The sequence below is a fragment of the Crassostrea angulata genome, chromosome 9 (assembly GCF_025612915.1).
Source record: "Crassostrea angulata isolate pt1a10 chromosome 9, ASM2561291v2, whole genome shotgun sequence".
NCBI lineage: Eukaryota > Metazoa > Mollusca > Bivalvia > Ostreida > Ostreidae > Magallana > Magallana angulata.
In genome coordinates, this window is record NC_069119.1 from 850,945 (window position 1) to 874,476 (window position 23,532).

The following is a 23,532-nucleotide window of genomic DNA, read 5'->3' on the forward strand; positions in this document are numbered from 1 at the left end:
ATGTAATTTTCATTTTGTGTTTTCTCATAAAATTTACCTCGCTTGGTATATTTTTGTAATGTAATGAATTTAACATATGTGAACCGACATAAACATTTAGATAAAAACAATATTTAAAATGAGTAGTTAATTGAAACAAACATGAAAATATACACACCTATTGATCATCTCCTCCACAATCTCCTCTGTAAAATTACCAACATGGTCTTCTAACTTGGAAACATCCCTGTATTTATACACTACCGACCCAAAAGTTGCTGTTTTGGACGTAAGTGTAGATGAAAGACTTAAGAGACCGTAATTCACAGAGCATCTCATGTGAAGAAATGTCAGAGAAAATGTTTGACAATTTCTCCAGTCTCCTTACTCCCTGGGTTGTCTAATGCTTTGGTCTGCTTTGCCATGCTGTACCTGTGTTTATTATTACAATTTTTGTTTTAAAAACCTATTTTGATTACATTGCGTACACAAATGTCATACATAACTGAATCAGTAATATACTGTAATAAACTATATAAGGCCAAATTAATTGTGTCAAAATGTGTACCTGTTTATACTGTCTTTGAGTTAATTATATTGTTATTGCTATACATATTCAAAGTTAACTCATTCTACTATTCCTTCCTTGCAGGATCCGCAGACTAATACCATCTTGCTAATAAAAAAAATAAATTAAGAAACAGTTACATGTACATACCCATGGTCATTCATTATCGATAAGTCTGGCTCAACTCTTGGACCATCTGGTACAGGTTCATCAGGTTCCAGTTTTAACTGCTTTCTACTCTTCGAGTTGACATCCGAAATATCCTTGGACGCCACAGGATTGGGGGTTTTTGGGGTCAAAGGCGAGGAAGCGCATCTTTTCACTCTAACTGATCCTTCTTCCAAATATTTTGAAGTACAATTTCTTATATCTTGTAAATAGTCGTGTACGTTTGTGATTTTTGCAAACAGTTGTTGGAATTACACAGAGTTTGTTTATATAATTAACGTTATCGAGGAGAAGTGAAAGTTTACTTATAAGATTATCTTCTTTTGCTTTCTTGCTGTCTAAAGTATAATTTATTGAGTTCTTGTTTCTACAAAGAAAACAAACAACTTCCCGTTTCACCGGTGTCACCATCTTTAATATCATGTGACTTTTTGAAAGTCACGTGAATCGAAAGTAGTCCCGACATTAAGTGAGCCAATAACAGAGGTGAATGTCTGAGCCGATGGTAGAGAGTGGATTCAAATAGAGCGTAAAAATTATCTTCCAATTATATCAACTGCAGGGGTTTAGAGAAATGGAAATATTAGTAAATAATTTGTTTAATCACCATCTTTTCTTATTCGAATTAATTCATTAGAATATATTCTAGCTAGTGTACTGAATCCAGCATTACTAATTTTGCATCTTAAATTGACATTTCATGATCAGTCATTTCAGCATCTCTACCTGAAATTTGGGTAAAATCCAGCCTTTTTTTAAAGCTTTGATATGTATCTTAAAACAAGTTTTTATCATATTTCACATGTATTTTACTTGTTACAGTCATCAAATAGCAGTCAATTCATGTCAGATATCACTGTCAGCCCACACTAATTACTGCATTCGCTGAGAGAGAGAAAGAGAGCCTCATACCTCACTGCTCCACTGACCACTAATAGCAGTATAACTGCTGCTTCAACGAAGACAAATTGGTACCGGTACTTATATGTACAAACTTTGAACTTTTATTTGATATAATATAATTCCTCTTCCTCTTTAAAAAAAATAAATTGTTAGCATGACAATTGGACAATTGCTGACCCTGCAGGCGCCACAGTTCTGATGCCATCGTGTGGTTGATGTCAAATTTAAAAGGCTATTTGCTGATGAACAATACATTGATTTCTTTGTTTAGAGTTTTATTTGATAACATTATTTATCATAAAGCATTCATAAGAGTACCATGTATATCTATGTCAATATACTCATTGTCTAAATACATTTTTAAAATCTACTAATCAGTTAAGAAAAATCTCACAGATAAAAACACCAAGGGACAAACTATTCCACACAAGGATTCTATTAAGTTAGAACAAAAGACACAAGATTAGCAGGAAATCAAACATCTACTCTAAATCTAAAGGTTTAAAGGTAAGTCAAAACAGTTGGGGATGTCATATTGAGGCGTGATCAGGTTCCAGAATTTTTTTTTTATAAGGTGGATCAGTGGGCGACAAAAAATGACGTTTTTTGGCCAAAAAAATATGGTTCCCAGAACTCCTCTTACAACTTTTGGAGTAGCTTCGTCATCTCTTAGGATATAATTGGGGCTGTCCTTTAGATGTGCAATAAGGTTTTAAAAATTCAAATTTCATCCAGGGAGTCAAATAGTAGCAGAAAATTGACGTTTATCACTAAAAAAACAATTATTGATCCAAGAGCTCCTCTTATGATTTAATGGATAGACAATCATATCTTGGGATTTCATAGGGACTGTTCTATAGATGTGCAGTAAAGTTTTCAAAATTTAAATTTCATCCTGGGAGTCAAAAAGTAGCAGAAAATTGACGTTTATCACTTCAAAAAAACATAGATCCTAGAACTCCTTTTATGATTTAATGGATAGACACATCATATCTTGGGATATGATAGGAACTGTTCCATAGATGTGCAGTACGGTTTTAAAAAATTAAATTTAACCCTGAGGCCCATTCATTACCTACCGGTACATACCTTTTGATGCCCTTTAAGGATCAAGAATATATATGGTTAAGGGGTGGGGATCTCAACCGTTTTCGAGATATTCGTGCACTTCCTGTTCAAGCACAGGGCGAAAAACCATCTTTAAGCAAGTCCTTAAAGGTGGCTTAAAGGTGACTTAAAGGAGCTTAAAGGCTATACAACCTTTAAGCCGCCTTTAAGTCACCTTTAAGCAAGTGCTTATAGGTCCTTAATGTCCAAACTTCTTTAAGCTACCTTTAAGCCATCTTTAAGCCACCTTTAAGCATCTTTAAGTGGCATTTACGCTCTCTTTACACTGCCTTTACACTGTCTTTAAGTGGCCTTTAAGTCAATATTGATCAAGCTGAACAATAAACACATATATTAAATGCAAAAGCTCTTTTATAGAGATGGGAGGGGGTCATCCGAGTGATAATATAATTTCCAAGGAAGGGGGGGTGTTCCAGGCGGTTTTAATCGTCGCTTCATTAAACACAGATCGCTATCATCAGCACCGCTCTGATGGACACAGATTGCCGTTATAAAATTCTTTATAATTTTTTGGGGGGTTTCAAAATTATTGTAGGTATGAGCGCAGTCTCTGTATCTTAATATGTGCGTAAAACTAATTAAAGTATGTTTGTTTCCTATTATAAATTAATCGGTGAAAAATCTCTCTCTCTCTCTCTCTCTCTCTCTCGTTCTCTCTCTCTCTCTCTCTCTCTCTCTCTCTCTCTCTCTCTCTCTCTCTCTCTCTCTCTCTCTCTCAGTTCATCCGGTTATTAAACAAAATAAAGATAATGAACCAAAAATGCATGATTTAATTTGTTAATCGGTTTAAGGTTTGTATTTTTTTTTTCAATTTTCATTATTTCTAACTCTAGATCTGCTAGATACATGTTAAAGATGAAAAGACTCTCAACTGCCTTTGTTATATCGGGCAGGATATTACTGCTTTGTTTGTCTAGACATAGTTTTGTTCGTTTGTGTATATCTAATTAGAGTCTATTGTTTGTCCGACTTAAGAAAACCCCTGGAACTAACACAGAATATACAAGATATGCACAACAGTTGTGTCGTGTGCCCAGGTGCATGTTTGTGTATATCTAATTAAAGTCTATTGTTTGTCCAACTTAAGAAAACCCCTGGAACTAACACAGAATATACAAGATATACACAACAGGTGTGTCGTGTGCCCAGGTGCACGCCAGGGTTTCTAAAGGCGTTGAATCTTAGTATGTACGAGTATACGATAAGTCTAGTGAATAAAAGTTAATTTACATTTGTAATTCATTTTCAAAGTATTATTTCCTAGCTCTGGGTTTCAAAGATGTTACGTCTACAAATTAACGATACATGTATGTAAGAGTAAAATCTTGAGGCTAATTAATTAATGTACCGGTGATCATAAATAGGGGTTGATTATTTAAATATATGTATAAGGGTAAATATGTCAAATATACCCGGCCTGGCACATCATACAATTGTATGTACAAGTCATTTGCAATTGCCACATGCAGTAAATACGTCACCGGTAATTGGTAATTTTGTTTGTTATGGAATTGATAGTTTAAAAATCATGTACATGTACATACAATTACATGTAAATATTTAAACATATTGGAACGACGCCGCGATCATGAAAACCGGGAAATTGCGGGAAATTGAACAAATACCCTAATAGTATCAATGCATTTAATAAAAGAAATGATTTCATTTTCTTTCTTACATTTTTATAGCTATAAATTAGATGAACGTTTATCTACTCGGTTTAAATTTATTAACTAAGAAAGCCTACTATAGTGAACCTAACGGTTTCTATTTAGGTATAATATATTTTTGTTCACTGAAGACCAAGTTCCGTATTTCATTCTAAATACATGCATGCATGTAATTTATAAATTAGATATAATTGATTGTTACAAACTGAATGGTTTGTCAAAATCTTTACAAGTAAACACATTCAATACAGTGATTCAAAATCCACTGATATATAGGATATAAAAACGCTCACATATATGTAAGTTGCCGTGGCGTAGAGGATGTGTGGTGATGCTAGTAAACTAAGGGTCCCGGGTTCAATTCTCGCCGTGTCCTGTTTTTTTTTTTTTTTTTTTTTTCATTTTTCTTTCTAGAACAAAAACCGTTTTAATACCTTTTCTTTCATAAAGTTAATACATTTTGTTGGAAATTAGGCACAATATTGAATTAAATTTTTTTTAATGGCTTAAAGGTGGCTTAAAGGTAGCTTAAAGGTGGCTTAAAGGTGGCTTAAAGAAGTTTGGACATTAAGGACCTATAAGTTGTCCTTAAAGGTGGCTTAAAGGTGGCTTAAAGATAGTCTTTAAGCTGCCTTTAAGCCATCTTTACGCTTTCTTTAAGCCACCTTTAAGCAATACTTATAGCTTAAAGGTAGCTTAAAGGTGGCTTAAAGATCGTCTTTAAGCTACCTTTAAACACCTTTAAGCTATCTTTAAGGAGGACTTAAAGATGGTCATTCATCCTGTGAAGGGGGGGTCATGACCACCCCCGGGGCCCATGACCTACATACTGTTTGATGCCCCTTGACACAAGGAACAAGAATACATATGGTTTAAGGGTGGGGATCTCAACTGTTTTGAAGATATTAAGGGACTTGCTGTTTGAGGGGGTCAGGACCACCCACAGGGCCCATGACCTACAAAACATTTGATGCCCCTTGACATCAGAAACATGAATATATATGGTTTAGGGGTCATGATTATAACAGTTTCTGAGGTATATGGTAATTTCAAATTCCTGGGGGGTGGGGATGACCCCAGGGGTCAGATCTAATAAACCCTATACATTGCCAGTAACAGCCAATATATGATTATGAAAACCCTATATTATTATCTTTGTCCGTTTTCAAGTTACCATTTACAATAGAGTCTACGATTCTTCCTACAAGGTTCAATGTTAGACCCCATACCCTTTTGACACCCCCCTCCCCCAAAAAGTGGTTGTCTAACCCAAAATGAGAAAAATCAAACCAGGGTGCACAACTAGATATGCAGGCCTATCATATCCTAGAGTTTTGTACAATTCTGTTCAGCCATCTCTGAGAAACAAGTTCAGAGCAGGAAAGAAGAAAAAGAAGATGAAGAATAATAATACATGTATTAAGAACCTTACAAAAATAATAAGTCTCCAAATTTCATTCGGGAGACTTAATAATAAAGATTAAATAGAGATAGGATCATCAAACATCAATAATTTAAAGATAATTGACAATTTCTGATTCTAAGGGGGTCAGGATGACCCCTTAGGGTCATGACTTACATGCCATGATGATCTGATGCGCCTGCATGACCTAAGGAGGAATAATATCTTTAGATTAAGGTGGGGATCTAAATGGTTTTTATGATATTTAATAATTTCAGGAAGAGCACTTTGGATCATGAACTACATACCATCTAAAATGCCTTGAACAAAGAAACAATAATATAATATGTACATGATATATGATTCAATTTAAGAACCCAGATATAGATCAATCATCTGTTTTGTAATACTTCCTATGTATATACATTTGTGTACATGTACATGTATTAGTTTGTGTTTTGTTCTATACTATTCATGTTCATGACTGTAGTATGGCTTAGTCTTATTTTAAATTACATTAAAAAATTGTTAAATATATGACTTGGAACCCCCACTCCCAAACAAACTCAAATATAAACTGTTCTCTCCCTCCCCCCCCCTTGTCGAATGATCTATCAAAATCAAAATATAATTTGGGTGTCTAAAAACTTTTATAAACTGGTAAAAAATGTTATTCTTAAAAAAAAATTATATTACACTTTGCATAATTGACAAATGATCTATTGAGATATGATCAGAGGTCATATTTCTACCTTGGGATCAATAAGTAGTATTCATTGTCAAGTTAAAATTAATAACAATAAATGATTCAAATTATAAATGTTTATACATTCTTACATGTGTACAGTAGCAAATTTTAAATCATTTCTTGATTGCTTTTTCTCTCGTGATTCACATTAACATTTTGGAAATTGCTTAATTCAAATTTTTAAAATTTATAAACAAAATGTTATATGCATCACTTTCATGTGTATTCGCCTATTTGGGGCAATTGTAAAGTCTCCTAAACAAAGCAGTGACATCATTAGGCTAGGATTTACCCACATGGATCAAACACTACTGTATAACATATGAATAAGATAAAATACATTATTATTTCTAGTTCTAAAATGTCAGGGTGTCTCCAAGGGGGCATAATCTACATACATTTACGCGCAATGACACAAAGAGCAAAAATGAATTAAATGGTTTAGGGATGAGGATCTCAGATCTCAGAAGTTAACAAAATATACAGTGTATCATATCATTTCCTATTTCATAAACGGGGGGGGGGGGGGGGTTAAAGACAACACCTGGAGGTCATTAATGTACTTTACAAAATTTGATGCATCATAATGACATTAGAAGATATTTTGTATTTTCCTGTTTCGTGGGGTCAGAACAGTCCAATAAAGTCATGACCTACATTGTATTTGATGCATTATAATACATTAAGAAAGAAATACTCCTTCCTTCCTATTATAACTCATATAAAAATGATAAGTGTCTACACCTACTTACATGTAATACACAAATTTAATAAGAAATTGTTTATACAGGGTCAATATGGTGTCAGCTCAATAGTGCACGCAGTCTGACAAATGAAAAAATAACTTTTGCAACTAAAATGACAGAAACTTTACAAATGCGATAGGATAGGTAACGATGATAAGCTTATTTAAATATTAGAAGATGATGATACAGTATGCTGTCAAAGGGAGATCACATTTAGAAAGTGAAAGTAGAACTTATATATGTATGCTGGCATCTCATTATATTGTGCTACTACTACTACATGTATTATGCTTACCTAAATTGGTCAACATCATAATGATAATCCAATTAAAACACAATAATGAATTCCTTTAGCTAATCTTAACTAATCCTTTTCTGCATACGGAAAACACAGACATGTATGTATAGGTGTTGCTAAGACGCGGAACGGAAAACGGAACGGAAAGTGGAACGGAATGGAAAATATCATCACGTTTATCGATACTTTAAAAGGGTATAGACTGGCCAGAAACGATTTACTTTGTATCTTTTATTTATATCTAATGAATGAGTATCAACATGTTGTTATCTTATTAATATTCATATGAATGTCTATCAATTATAGCATTGTATTCATTCGGCTTTAGTTGAGTACGGAAACAGAAAAATCAAATGTATACGAATTGTGAAACATTAACATGATTAAACGAGCAAATTAGCTATAACTTTTTACTTATTTTTCTTATATGGTATTGCTGGCATATCAGCGTAACGTACGCAGTTAGTGAAAGCGTTTTATGCGTGTTTTGAGTATTTTTATATTTCAAATATGATGTTCATGTATATACTTACATCAAAATTGAATTTTCGGTGTTCTAGATGATCTTTTATCATACAGGCGATACAGTATCATTGAGATGGAAGGAAAAAAACCGTAGGACTGACGACATTAAAATTTAAAATACAGTAAACATTAAAATACCCGGTAATTTGTGAAACTAGTAATTTGTGAAACCAGTATTTTTAGCAATGCAATTTTGTTTACGTTTGCATTACTAAGCAGTTGTTTATTCCAGCAGCTATATACCGGTACATATGATCCGAATAGAGAGCTCTAGACGTCGCCTGGTTTCATTTTCCGATTATATATTTGGACTATAGTCTGTTGATCCCAAAATATTCATGCAGCTCATTTGGACGATTTATAATGGAAAATGTTGACATTTTTTCTCCATTTGGAAGTCACTCAGAAGACATTGCACAATTTTTCAACACTATCATCCGGGTCTGTAAAATGCAAAACCCCGTAGACTTCTTTATTTTAAGCCGTGTATTTATACCAGCTGATAAGCTAGAGAGGACATTTTAAAGAAAGAATAATGAGAATGTTTAATGCTTCTAAAAGAGAATTGCTAATGAACCCTGAGGTATATAAAAGTGAATCGAGGATATTTTGGGACAGAATATAGTGGTCAATGTATGTAGTGATAATTTTGAGGAAATAAATATTCTTGAATAAATAATCCAATATTGCTAATCTTTTAAAAAAAATTAAAAAGGTACATAAAGTATATCGTTTTAGCATGATTAACAAATCTATGAGGTAAATAACTTTAGATAAGATTTTCCGTTTTCCCTTCCGTTCCGTTTTCCGTTCTGCGTTTTAGTAACACCCATGTACATATACACGTGAACCCATCTAATCGAAGAGCTGGGTAAAACTAGTACCCGCTAATGAAACATGCAGACCTGTGTTGTGTACGTAACTTCAGATAAAGATCATTCATTTGTAACATGCATGTATTTTTATGACCTATTCTTCAAATCCACTTGCACTATTTTATTAGGTAAATAAGAACTTTAAGGTGGTGCAGGACACCTGCATATTGTGATGTACATGTATACTTTCTATTGAGATAAACAATAAAGTATATTAAATATTGATTAAATATTTAACCCCCCCCCCCCCCGAATAATGTTACCTAACATTGAAGCACAATGGGTTTGAGCGTTTACATGTCTGTAAGAGCATTGGGGTCCAAGGTGTATTTTTGGTAATTTTACAATTGATATAAATGAATTTTCATGAGGGGGGGGGGGTCTGGACCCCTCACTCCCACCCCTTCTCTAAATCTGTGCACACGATGATGTTCATGTAGGCACACAGAAGCAAATCTAAAACCGGCAACCGCCACGGGGAGGGGGCATAAATTAATTTTTAATTTTGTTTTTAATAATTATGTAGACCATTATACTTTCTATGACATAAAATGTTAAGATTATTGATTAACTGAAAATTCACTGCAAACAGTTCTACCCCAAATTGCACATAAAGTGTTGCTCATATGCCACGATGTGTATTATCATATGGGAAGGGATCTCATCCTTCAGTTATGAAAATTATAAATTTTAATTGTATTACCGGAGCTTGCATATAGCCTTCATTTTTAATTAAACTGGTACAAAACAGTGTTATTTAGGGGCAAACACATGGTGCGGGTATTACTGTCTAATGACAGCATCTAGTTGATTTAGCCAAAATTTTTCAAACAAATTTTTTTCAAAGATTTCTCAGCAACTATTTATCGCAGATGCTTGAAATTTTAACGCATTATTTGTTTAGGCATGTGATATCGTGGGATGTATTTATGTGCCAATCAAACATCAACTTCCTGTTACATGACCACCCTTTTTTTTAGCCAGAATTTTCAAACATATTTTCGTCAAAGATTTCTTAGCATCTGTATTACGCAGATGCTTGAAATTTTAACACATTATTTGTTAAGGCATGCCATATTATGGGATATATTTTTGTACCAATCGGACACTAACTTTCTGTTAAATGTCGACTTATCTTATTTTGCATATTCACATCAGAGCGGGGTTATCACTAGTGAGCATTGACTAACAGATATTTTGTTATAACAATATTCTGTTGATAGTTTATTGATAGTTGAATGAGTACAGTTCAACTTAATGTAGTTTTATATTAAGCATGCCTACACTGTGATCTATTTCTATCTGTGTGTGTTTACAGTGTCAATGGTGGGGGCCGTTTACCTGGAATACACCCGTCTACTGGCCAACCTAGGACTGAGGGCACCTGCCGAGTTCTACTGCCAGAAAGCCGGCGATAAAGGGAGGCAATTCAAAGAGGAAGTCATTCCATTCTCTTTACCAGAAAATTGTACCATGTCTGTCAATGATGGCGAGAAAGTGAAATGATGGGCCTTGTTAACTGACAGTAATGGAGAAAATATTTTTTAACGAACGGTTAAAGATGAACAGGTGAAATGATGGCATTGCTACTGTCTTTTATTACAGTTAACTCATTGACATATCATATGAGCGTATTCTTGATTTATGATTTATGCATTTTGCCGAACAAATTACAAATTGATCATTCACTAATTGAAAAGTATCTTAAATTTCCTTGATCATGTTGATAATAGCATAAATTGTAAATTTATATAGTATTAGACTTTATTAAATTGTAATAACTTTTAATTCATTACATCTTACCTTCAAAATACCATGAAAGAATTTATTTCAAAATTAATAGAAGACCAAATATAACATTTTATAGCTTATGAGCTTATGATATATAAAGTAGTCAAAAGCAGGACAAATCCGATATGTGAATACATCAGAATATCATATCCACAAAAAGGTTTTTGAATTACAAGAACGTAAAAGATATAATAATAATAATATAAATCATCTGCTTCACTAACAGAAGTCTGGAACGTCTTGAATGAAAGTACCTACATGTATCATTGTCATTACATAGCAACCGTTCAGACTGCCTTTACCAAGCTTCTAGAACTTCCAGGTTTTCTGCATGATGACATCACTGTCGACAATTTGGCTTCTGATTTCATGGATGAGGAGTTGGACAGTAGATACCACAGCTTCAGTGATAATGCCGCCATCAGTTCCAGTGGCTCTGTTTCTCCTAACTCCTGTGCTATGGAGCAATTGCAACAGAGGTTTCTTGAGGATTTCAGCATAAAAAAACGAGTGTTCTAACTTCGATGATCTGTGTGTGTACGAGTCCATCATGGATAGTTGTTCAAAACCCTGTGACATTTTAGAGGCCAAGAACATGTCGTCTGCTGTCATTGTGTCATCTGCTGTCAAGTTTAAGCACTCCAAACACCAGTGTCTTGTGTGCGGGAAAACCTACAGAGGAAACACCAACTTGAACAATCCCATGGCTACCCACACCGGCATCCACCCTCACAAATATTCCATCTGCGGCAAGGCCTTTACCCAGAATTCCACTTTGCGCACACACTTCCGGATTCACACAGGTGAGAAACCGTACAAGTGCCGGACCTGCACCCGTGCATTTGCGGACTACTCCACCTGCATGAAGCATGAGCAGACCCACAGCGGAGAGAAGCCTTACGCATGCCCAGAGTGTGGAAAGTGTTTCGCCCAATCCGGAAATATGCTTCGACATCGGCAGACACACAGGAAAAACTGAAATTCCACAAAAAGTGCTTTTACATTATAGAATACATTCAAGAAAGTGCCAATATTTACATTCTGAATCCTTTATGTTGTCTTTTATAGAGTTTGTTATTACTGCATGAAATCAGTATTGTTCATTATTTCAATGTATATGTATTGCATTATGTTTTATGTATTTTAACATGTGGAATGTTCATGTAAATGTATATAGTAAATGTACTTGTAATTGTGTTTGGCTGTTTTGTATTTTGTAAAAAAAACGTCATTTCAAGATTTTCATTTATTAAAAAAATAAATGTTAAACTATTCATACATTATCAGCTGTTGGTTTATTTTGTAAAGCATGCAGAAACGCTTTTTTGAAACAACATTCAAGTAAAACGGATATTTATTTTTACAAAAGAAATTAAGACCTAAAAAATGTACCGCACATTTTCAATATCAATGAACATTGTAAAAGTAAAATTATGAGGAATTTGGAAAGAAAAATCCATTATTAGAATGAAACAAAAATTTATTTGAATGTGACATTTTGCCATCCTGATCTACCCTCTGTCAATGATTATCCCTAGACCCTCTACAGGTTCACTGCACACTGAGGGGTTCTTATACCATTGTACTTTTGTGCAGTCAATCTTCGAGTTATCCGCCCTTTAATGTAAAGTAATTTAATATGCGGTCTTCAAGGTTAATGTTTAAAAAAATTATAGGACTATATGTGATATGGGCCTTTAATGGCCCTATAAAATGAACATCATCAATTTACAGTGTGTTAATCTTTGCTTCCTCTGTCAGATATACATTTGAACTATTTTCATAATTTTCATTTTGATTCATAAGCCAACAATTTTGAAAAAAAGAATATATAAAATTTTCTTTTCCAACTATATTTGCAATTTAGCGTAAAACAGCTTGTTTTCAAACAGTTTCGTTTTACTGAAGACATTGAGCGATTGCTTGAACAATAGTATTATCATATATAGTTCTTTGACAAAAGAAACTTAACACATGACTATCTACATGCTACCATGGGAGGATCCGAGTTTTGGGTTTTTTGTTTGTTTGTTTGGTTTTTTTTTTTTTTTTTTTTTTGGGGGGGGGGGGGGGGAGTCGATCTTTCAATACATGTAAATGCTTTCTGTTTCAGATGGGGTTGGGGTTGGAGGTGTACGTTTTTCAAAATGTCAAAAAAGTAAATTAAATTTCTTTTAAAATAAATTATGGTACTCCGTTGGTGTTTCTATCGCGTCTGTTATGTGTTTATAAATAACGTTTTTAGTGCGTTGTCAGCCATCGGACACAACTATAGTTGTCTGTGAATTCGAATTAGACTATTAAAATGAACATTGCTTTTAAGAAATAACTTGCTTGAGTAGATAAGTGATAGTTGGCCCATACGTTGAAAGTTACATGTATATCACAATAACTTGGTTTTATCAAAATATCTAAACCTGTACGTATTACTTTGATTATCATCTAAAATTTATCAACATTGATAGTTTTAATTGATTGTGAAATAGATGGGGGGGGGTCATTAAGTTCACATTATAAAAATAGTGCCTGTTTGGGAGGGTAACAATTGAAATTGACACCCCTCAAAAACCGTTGTCAAGCGACGCAAACTGTCTTAATTTTAAGAAATACTGCTTTTTTATAAGAATGACTTGACTTTTACCGCGAACCTTTCGCATGTAACAACATATATTACATGGCTTCGAGAGCAACATACCAGAATATTTGCCCCGATGTGACAGGGGAGCCCTGGGGTGTTATGTCGCCCGATGCCGAAGGCAGAGGGCGACATAACACTCCAGGGCTTTCCTCTCACCGAGGGACAAATATTCTGGTATTTTCGCCCGAGAAGACATGAAATATATGTTATATAACATTTTTTAAAATAAAAATTTGGTTAATAAATTATTTACCTCATTTACATGTGGATTTCTATTATTAATGCATCTTCATATCTTACAAATCAATTTGTAAAATGTCGATTGATGCTTTCAAAAAGAATATAATTCTTCAAATTAAACAATTAAAGTAAGTTTCTCTGAATAGCAGACACTGTCATGACATTTTTATTTTCGAGGAACTGTTTACGCTTGATTAGCTAAATTTCAAACCCGACGTAATTAATATGCAGAATGATTGCACGCGAGGGTGATATAATAGTATCGGGAGGGCAATATAACCATTTCCTGTGAAATATAAATTTTTTCGGGAGGGCAATATAACTATTTCCGGTGTGATTCAGCAATGTTCAGGACATAGTAATAAAATTATCTCATTTGTGACATAACGAGAAAACTTATTCAAAAATGTTATATTTCATTTTGTTATTATTGAAGGAATGAATTCAATATTTGTTTTATACGATATAAAATGGTTTGGGGCAGTTTACGCTTTATAAACCACGAAGCGGTTTATAAAAAAGCGTAAACTGTTTCAAACCATTTTATATGGTATAAAACTAATAAATATTGAATTCATTGCTTATAATTTAAATTTTTTACTCTTCATTGTAGGAAAAAACGGTCACTTGACCTTTAAAATAACGTAAAATTGTACAAAATTCAAACGTAACGTCAGGCGTATTGATACGTTTTTGACGTTAGTCTTACTATGACGTAGGCAACATTTTTTATAAGATATAAAATAAATTTTTAACCAATCAGAAAGCGCGTTACAACCAGAATTAAATTGAATATTCAGTAGTATATTCTCACTATATAACTCTATATAGACGAATACTCAATAATTGTAATATTAGCTCGTCCGAAAAATATTGACCGGTCAATATTTTTTTGATATTGACCGGCTAGGAATAATATCTAGAGAACATTCTATTTCAAATAATCGTAACAATGATTCGTTAACAATGACGTAAATAACTCTTCGCGACTCCAAAACAAGGTGACGTCATAATAGACAGTCAGTCAAGGCAAGTAAACAACGGACGCGCAATGTGACGGTTTGCCATCATAACGGATAACGTGCGAGTACCCATTATTGCCGAGTACCCATTATTGCCGATCGCTTAAAAATAACGAAAAATCCGCTATTTATTCGTTTTTGTTGAATTAAGAACCATGATTATTGATTAACACGATTTTTTAAAGACACTTGAAATTGAGAAGAAATAGGAAATACGCTAAACATTTCGGAACTGACCATAAAAAAGGTAAACCTATGAAAACGTATCCATCCCTATCCGTGCGAAGGCACATGCCACTGAATATACGACTTGTAATCCACTTTGATGACAGGGGCATATTGTGTTGAGGTCTAAATTCAAAGTATATTTACCTCCTTGCAATATTATTTGACCAAAACATTCAAGATAATACTTATATTAAATAATATTCATCGAAGAACACCTAGCGTCTGCTTGCTTGCGAGACGCCATTTTTTCCGCTACCGGAAGCGGATCAAAGATTTTCCCCTGCGCACCTGCTGTGAAATAAAAAAGAGTTTTGCATGTGAACCTCACCTATATTTGTTTTTTTTACTTGACAACACTAAAATTAACCAACTATATAAATCATTTAACACGTTCAATGCATTTCTAATCTTTTTGATTTTTATTAATTATTATCATGGTGAAAAAAAATTAGTATGGAAAGGAATTTTTTTTTTTTACAAATAGAAAAATAAATATTTTTTTTTTTGAATAGATGAATATTTGTGCAATCACCAAAAACATTTTTTTTTAAATATTAATTGTTGAAATTTGTTTTAAAAAATTGTATAAAATAAAATTATAATTGCTTTCATGTCATAAATTAACCAATATTTTAATTACTCTCTAAAAAACGGCCTTCGTGTAACTGCATATATCTATTGAACAAGAAAATAAGATTTTTAATTTTTGTTAAAGTTCATATTGACTTATCAAGGTCATGGCATAGGTATAATAGTTCCTTACTTAGTGATAGAAAATTCTTTTCATTTTTCTTTTTTTTAATCCAACTGTGAACCTATTGAAAAAAGCCAAAAAGGCAGGCAGGTTTTGGCACATTTAAAAATAATAGTGTTTCTTTGTCATTTCATGACCAATGCCATATAAAGTATCAGTACCTACTACCTAGACTGAAAATATTTTTATAAATAACCATAGCATATATTCACTTACAAATCCAGTTGATTACAGATCAAATTTCTATCAAACATTCAGGCAACTTGTGAGGAAAAAAAAATTTCATTTAATACCTAGTTTACCCAAACTGTGTCAAATTTGTTAATGTTATATAAAACAAAGCATTTCAATGGGTAATCTAATTCTTAAAAGAAAACAACATGTAATTAATTTGTGTAAGCTATAGGACTTTTAATTGAAAGAAAACAAACATACAAGATTTATAAAATTTCCAAAATCATACACTTGCATTTAAAGCAATATGGGCTGTATTTTTTAGAAATGTATTTTGCTGCAAAAACCTGCTAGTATGATAAGTCTGCCTGTAACTTAAACTTTTATGATAAAATTGAAAAAAATCATTAATTTTTGTCAGGAGAAAGATTTCCCTAATAAGGAACATATATATAGCAGATCAATTTTTGTACAGGATGACAATAATTTAATTTTGCTCCAATTAAGGCTTCTTAATGGCTTTTCCCACAAAAACAGAGCTAACAGAAATTTTAAGACCATGATATTTTTTGTCATTTTAGTTCAAAATAACATTTTCTTGAAAAAAATGTTCAACATGAAAATTGCAGCTCATATTGCTTTAAATTGCCAACATTTATCATGGCAAATATATATAAACAAGTTTACCTACATTCCAAATGAAAATACTTTTCCAAGTGGAAGTTACAAAAATGTCCAACCAAATTTGATATTGACCATAACAGTTTAACTTTGAAAAAAAAATAAAACTAGCACACAGGTAATTTGCAAATGGCAACATAAATCTACTCAATTGACAAATACATGGAAAAAATATAAATTACAATTCAAATATTTACGAATTCACTTTCAACATTTACAACATTCTGCTATTCTCCACAAAAATATTTTTTTGAATAATGAAAAAAGTAACTGAAAATCTGAAGTATTTACCATCTATCTGCTTAAAAATTCTTTTATAATTGTTACATGTAATTCCTTTTTAAAATTTACAACAGATGTGCAAATAGTACATGTAGTTAATAAGCATGTACGTGCATGTTGTCAGCGTCACGCCTGACTTGTTGTACCTCTTGAGCTTTGATCATGGCGTATTCGTAGTAAACGTTGCGTAGACCCTCGATTACCGCCAGGCGCACACGTAGAGAGTACCGGAAAGAATGTCGACCGGAAGCGTGCGCCATTCGGTATCGTCTGCTGGCGGAGGAAAGTTTCTCGTTGAGCATCACAATGTGGAGGCAGGCCTTCTTAAAGTAAATCTCGGAGTGGTCCAATCTCTTGGCTAACTGCATCACATTGGCGGAAGACATTCTGCTATATAATGCTATTGTTGTCAACTAGCTCTTTGGGGGAATAATATGGTTTTTTGTGTGTCGATACGGTTTTTATAAGGATTTTGTCGGGGTTCCTTTAAGAAGGCTTCCTCCAATGAGCGGTCTGAAGTACCGCAACAATGGCGTTGATGTCGACTTTGAGCTCCGTACCAAAGGCACTATCTTATCTGAGAAACGCTTTAAAAATGTTTAGGCAATGCCACAATGCACCGCCACAATCTCGAGCTAAAGTCTAATTCGTAGGGTAAAAAATGGTTCAACAAGTTCCTACTGTATATTCAAGATATGACCAAAAAAGTTATTTCAAAGTGAAACCATATAAAGTATTATTTTTAAGAACAAAAATTAAAACAAGGACTAAAGATGTGACCTAAAAATTGAAACCATCGAAAAAATCTAAAATTTGCGATCTAGATCTGTAAAAATTGTCAAGAGTAGTATAAAGCGCCTAGATGGGGGGGGGGGGTCAACTGAGTGCACTTTTGGGATCAAAATGGAGGTCAAACTTGAGGTCAAAATAATGTAAACAAGGCAGTATTGAGAGAACACAACTATTTTATTGAATTCAAAGAGAACAAATGAACAAAAATGAACAAAGTTTTAAGGAGAAAAAAGTTAAAGAACAAATTTTTTCACTCGGAAATGTTCATTTCCTGATTTCACACGCGACTTTGTCTCCGCCATTCTTTCTTTCTTTCGTCCGTGAAGTAGATGAAGAAATAACCCTTTTCATTGAACTTAGCTGCCATGGTCCATTTTTCTGTGTCTTGTTCCTTCGGTCCTCCGTTCAGATAGATGTTTGGTCCCAGGAGTCTGTTCAGTTCGTCGATGTTGAGTGCTTTATTCAGTTGAATTTCCCCGCTGATGTTGTGGGTTTTTCCGTTTCTTACAAAGCAGAACTTTTTACAGTGTTCGGTGAAGAGTTCCTTGAGGCTTTTGAATTTTTCTTCCGTGGCGATTTTGGGCTCGACGTAGATGCTCCATGCCTCTCTTTTGTTTTCCTGTGGCTGCTTCTTCCATCCATTCTTATTGTTCGGTGATGGTTTTATCGGTGATATCCTTGAGGTGGGGGAGTATTTCGTTCAGTATTTCTTCGAATATTTGAACGTTTTCCTTTTTGTCTCTCTCCAGATTCTCGATTTCTCTTTCCATGAAGGCCAATTTTTCTTTAGCTTTTAGGGTTTGTCGTTCAGCTTCGTTTTGAATGGCTCTGAAATATCCGGTGTCTGTTGCGTCAGAAAATGCTTGTTGGATCTCTGTACGTCCTCTTTCATTTTCTCTACGAGCGATTCCATTTCTTTGACTTTTTCTTTGTACTCTTGTAGTTCATGTTCTTTTTCTGCCAGTTTTTCTTCCAATTCCTTTGTTTTTTGTACGAAATCTTTCCATTTTGCATTCCATGCGTTTCATCATGTTTCTGTTTTCTTCAAGTTGGTCTTTGGTTTCCTGTAGTTCATGTTCTTTTTCGGTCAGTTGTTTTTCCAGTTCTGCCTTTTTCTCTTCTGCTCTCTCTAGTTCGTTTTCTAGCATCCATTTGAAAGTGTATAGCTTTTTGTACTCTTCCTCGGAGAAGTGAAGGGGGGAGTTTTTTCTTTCAGTTTGTCGAGTTTTTCTTCCAGTTCTTCTATTTCCTTATCCTGTTCGTCAATTTCTTTTTCCTGTTCGTCAATTTCTTTTTCCTGGTCTTGGATTTCTTCTTTCAATTCTTTTATTTTTTTGTGTTGCTTTTCCATTTTCTTTGGTGACCTTTCGTAGTTCTTCTCTGGTGATCTGCAGTTCTCTTTCCAAGTCTCTTTTCTCTTGTAGTTCTTTTTCAGCCTCTTCCTTTTTCTCTGAAAGAATGACGTCTAATTTCAGCCTGTTGAACTCGTTTTCTGGGTAGAAGGGATCTCTGATCAGATCTTGTATTTTTTCGTAGAGGGTTTTTGTACCAGCTCCGAGTCCAAAGCCTCCTGCGTTGAAGTTGATGTGAGGGTTCTTAGCGATTCTTCTTTTTTCTTGAATCACGATCATTTTGTAGAATTCTTTGTCTTCTTCCTTTTCTCTTTTCGGCATTTCTAAGTAAGTTTCTCCGTCTTCATTTCTGGGAGCCTTTAGAAAAAATGTTTTCTCTTCCATTCCTCGGAGAATCCAAACTTCTTGGCTGGCTTGAGCTCTGTCATTTCTTCTTCTGTTGGTTCTTCTTTGATTTTCTGATTTTCCTCAGCCATTTTACCAAATAATTTGCTGTTGATTTTCTCTACGATAAGATTCTGAATTATATCCATTCAAAGGTGTGACGAACTAAAGAAAAACGCTGTGTTATATACCCTTTGTGTACGTGACCTGGATCATTGCAGCTGCTGCGTAAATAACACCTGTGTGACCTAGTTTACGTAAACACCCCCTCGCAGCTGTCTAGCGACCTTTAAATGAGTTCGTAAACATGTTTACGTGTTAGGGTGATGATGTCATGTTATGATTAATATACCTATAGCATTATTAAATACTTTTTCATTTGGATCGGTCACTTGAAAGCTAGAGAGATGAATGTAGACGAAAGCATTTTGTTAAATAAATCTCGTTTGTTGAGATATAAAAGAAAGCGATTGATCGATCAAAATTGAAAACTTTTAAAGAAAAAAAAATCTGTCAATAAATCTGTAAAGAAAAAAGTGGTTTCTGACTTTTACAACGTAAGATTAGACAGGGGACGACAATCTCGCAAATTTAGAGTGAAACAAAATGTGTACACGGTCAGCTTTCGACCTTTCCCAAGAAATCAGATAGCGGTTTTGTGAAACGTTTATTGAGTGACATGTTGAAAGAAGTGAAACAGCGCATGCAATGTAATCCTAACGATTATTTGAGATTGAATTTGCGGCATCTGTCTTTAGATTCTGAGATTTGGTACGAATTTACTCAATCTAAGAATTTGACCAAAGCTACTATTTTGAATAAAGTTCAGGCAGTGCAACAATCGAAAAAAGAATTCACTTTTACGAACGGAGCTGCTGAATTTGAATTGTTTCATGTCAAATATCCTCAGGGGAGCGGAGGTCAAAATGTCGGAGACCTTCATGCTAACAAAGAGAAGTTTAAGAAAGGGAAAAGATCTGTATTGAAAATTGAAAATGTAGGATATCATCTCTGTCTTCATCGAGCTATTGTTGTAGGTCGAATACACAGTCAGCGCCCTTCTGATCCCTTGGAATTAGCCCGTTGGAAAAAACAGTGGGATCGTATCAAAAAAGAAAAAAGAAGCCTTAGAGTTGATGAAAAAAGCTCATTGTGATCCTAATTTGCCCTGCGGTCCCGAGGAATGGAACAAGTTACAAGAAGTATTGCTTCCTCAATATCGATTGAAAATATTTCAATTTAAAACAGTGTCTTCTTGGCTGAAATTAGAGGCTATTTACAAAGGAAAAGGAAATGGAAAATGTTTGAATGTTTTGTTGGATGAGCAACACTACGATACTATTTTGTCTATGCCTGGATTGACCAAAAACCAATATAATTGTGATTATTGCGATGTAGGTTATAGTCACATAGAAAATCATAGGGTCAAGTGTCCTTACCTTTGTTCTTTTTGCTTGGGGGACACCCCTGGTATTTCCGATGGGAGTAGCATTTATTGTTCTGATTGTAAGGGTTATTTTAAAAGCAAGATTTGTCATCAGAGACATTAAGGGCCTTACAGTAAAAACTCTGAAACTACTGTATGCGGTTTAATGGATCGATGTTCTCACTGTCAAAAATGGATGAGTAAAATGTTACTCCCTTATCACAAATGTGGGGACGGAAAATGGTGTAAGATTTGTAGAAAAAGGGTTGAGAAAGATCGCCAATGTTTTGTTCAAGTCAAATCTACTCTTAAAGAAAGAGGGAAAAAACTTCAAATGTACATTTATTTCGATTTTGAATGTACTCAAGAAAATGGAATTCACCTTCCTAATGTATGTGTGGCTTATCGTATGTGTCAGCATTGTGATCATTTACCGGTAGATCAACCCTGTTCTCATTGTGAGCATTTAGGCCCTCGACGCCATTTGTTTCGTGGTTCCGAAACTTTGAAACAATTTATGGAATGGCTTTTTCAGGCTCAACCTCACGCTACTCAAAACGTCAGTTTTGTCTTGCACGAAGGCTCTATTGTCATAGCTCACAATTTCAAGGGATACGACGGGCAATTTATTTTGAATTATTTGGTGCATACGGCTTGCATTACTCCCTCGGTGATCATGAACGGAACTAAGATTTTATCCATGGAAGTTCTTGGTTTGAAATTTATAGATTCTTATAATTATTTGCCTTTTGCTTTATCAAAAATACCTTCGGCTTTTGGATTTCAGGAATTGAAAAAAGGATATTATCCCCATTTTTTTTAATATGTAGCAAAATCAGAATTATGTGGGTCCCTATCCTTCCGCTTCATACTACAATCCTGACGACATGACTTGTTCTGGAAGAAAAGAATTTTATGTTTGGTATCAGCAACAAGAAGGGAAATTGTTTGATTTTCAAAAAGAATTCGTAGAGTACTGTATATCTGACGTAGACATTTTACAACGGTGTTTAATTTAAAAAGACCATACAGAGTTTGGTACAAGTCAACCCCTTTTAAGAAGCCATTACTTTTGCTAATACTGCTAATTTAGCCTATCGAAGGGGATTCATGCCGGAAGACAGTATTGCCATCATACCGACTTTGGGATACGAGCCAGCAGGACAATTTTCAATGAAAGCTTGTCGTTGGTTAGCTTGGATGAGTCGAGACGGACGGGTCATTTACCATGCTAAAAATGGTGGTGAAATAAATTTAGGACCCTATACCGTAGACGGTGCGATCCAGAATCGAATACCGTGTACAAATGTCATGGGTGTTACTGGCACGGATGCCCTAAATGTCATTCTGATTTAGGGAATGAAAATCATCCTCATCGTGTCGATTGTACCTACGGGACTTTTTACGAACAGACTTTGATTAGAGAACATCATTTGAGAGAACAGGGATATCAAGTAGTTTCTATTTGGGAACACGATTTTGATTTGGAAATGAAAAATAATTCTGAATTGCAAGGGTTTGTGGCCAATTTAAATTTTCAAGATCCTTTGAATCCTCGGGATGCTTTGTATGGGGGCGCACGAATGCCACGCGTTTATTTTGAACCGAGGGAGACAGAAGATATGTTCATGTAGACGTTTGTTCTTTATACCCTTTTGTTTTGAAACAGAGACCTTTTCCAATATGGCATCCAGGAATCATCACGGAGAACTTTGAGGATATTTCTAATTATTTCGGGTTGATTCAATGTCAGGTTTTACCCCCTCGTAGTCTCTTTCATCCTGTTTTACCCTATCGTACCGGAGGAAAATTATTGTTTCCCTTATGTCGTACTTGTGCCCAAAAACTTTGTCAAGATCCGCATTATTGCTGTCAGCATTCGGATTCTGAGCGCTGTCTAACGGGAACTTGGGTGACTAGCGAACTTCGAAAAAGCATTAGAATGCGGATACCAGTTAAAGAAAATTTACGAAATGTGGCATTTTCCAAAAAAAAGTCAGGATCTCTTTCGCAGTTACATCGATACGTTTTTGAAAATTAAACAGGAGGCCTCTGGATATCCCCCCGATTGCGAGACCAAGGAACAACAGGTAGCTTACATCCGCGATATATTTGATCCAGAGAAAATGATGCTGAACCCCATGGAAATCGAGAAAAATCCCGTGAAGCGAACTAGTGCCAAGTTATTTTTGAATTGCTTGTGGGGGGGGGGGGGATTTGCTCAGCGACTTCAATTACCTAAAATTGAATATTTGAAAGAAGAAGAACAATTGACGAAAATGTTACAGGACAGTACTCTTGAAATCAAAGGAATCGAGTTATTAAACAACTTGAATAGACCCGAACGAGACCTGATTTTAATTAATTATTTGGAAAAGCAGGATTTCATCGAAGACTGCCCCTTTGGAAACGTGGTATTAGCTGCATTTACTACCGCTTATGCTCGTTTACATTTATACGACACTTTAGAAAAATTAGGAGATCGAGTTCTTTATTTCGATACAGACAGTATTATTTATCAACACGTGGAAGGCTTGTATAATCCTACCATAGTCAATAGTTTAGGAGGATGGACCGACGAACTGGAGGGATGTCACATTACCAAATTCATGTCCGGAGGCCCTAAGAATTATGCGTTTGAAACCGATACTGGAAAGAGCGTGCAAAAAGTCAAAGGTCTTACTTTGAATCATCGAGCCTCTCAAATTGTAACGATGAAGGCTTTAGAGAAAATGATTTTTAAAGAATTGGATGAAGT

General features: G+C 34.6%; 1 protein-coding gene and 2 pseudogenes across 2 annotated transcripts in view; 2 read left to right on the forward strand and 1 right to left on the reverse strand.

Annotated features, from left to right (window-relative positions):
* LOC128163182 (zinc finger protein 585A-like) overlaps window positions 1-11,948 on the forward strand; it is a 33,347-nt pseudogene extending 21,399 nt beyond the window's left edge.
* LOC128162609 (zinc finger protein 300-like) overlaps window positions 1-23,532 on the forward strand; it is a 292,098-nt gene that overhangs the window by 131,588 nt on the left and 136,978 nt on the right. Inside the window, exon 1 of one of the 2 annotated variants that reach the window (XM_052825845.1) lies at window positions 10,473-10,579. The exons of the other annotated variant lie outside the window; for it this stretch is intronic. The gene's annotated coding sequence lies outside the window, so the exon portion shown is untranslated. Of the gene's footprint in view, window positions 1-10,472; window positions 10,580-23,532 lie in introns of those variants that run through there. 2 annotated transcript variants of the gene reach the window in all.
* Window positions 17,890-19,440, reverse strand: LOC128163183 (probable inactive protein kinase DDB_G0270444; annotated as a pseudogene).